The sequence below is a fragment of the Plasmopara halstedii genome, assembly GCF_900000015.1.
Source record: "Plasmopara halstedii genome assembly, contig: Scaffold_1823, whole genome shotgun sequence".
In the NCBI taxonomy this organism is placed as follows: Eukaryota; Oomycota; class Peronosporomycetes; order Peronosporales; family Peronosporaceae; genus Plasmopara; species Plasmopara halstedii.
The window spans coordinates 1-351 of NW_020188732.1; positions in this window are offsets into that span (position 1 = coordinate 1).

Here is a 351-nt window from a genome sequence, read left to right on the forward strand (position 1 = left end):
AGTCATGTCTCATGTTTGTCTAAGTACTTGCAGATGTGTTTGGCGTGTTTGAACCACATATACATGCAGCGACGACTGCCAACGCATTCAGACGTTGGTCTCGTCGTCGGCAGCTGCAATTCATGTCACATGTTTTTTCATCCGCTTGCCGATGTGCTTGGCTTGTTTGAGACACCTAGACACAACATTATGACGCGGCGACGACTGCAAATGCATTCAGACGTTTTTCACGTTGTCAGCAGCTGCGATGTCATGTCGCATATTCGTCGAAGTACTTGCAGATGTTCTTGGCGTGTTAGATCCACCAAGACACATCATTTTGACGCGATGACGACATCAAATGCATTCGGA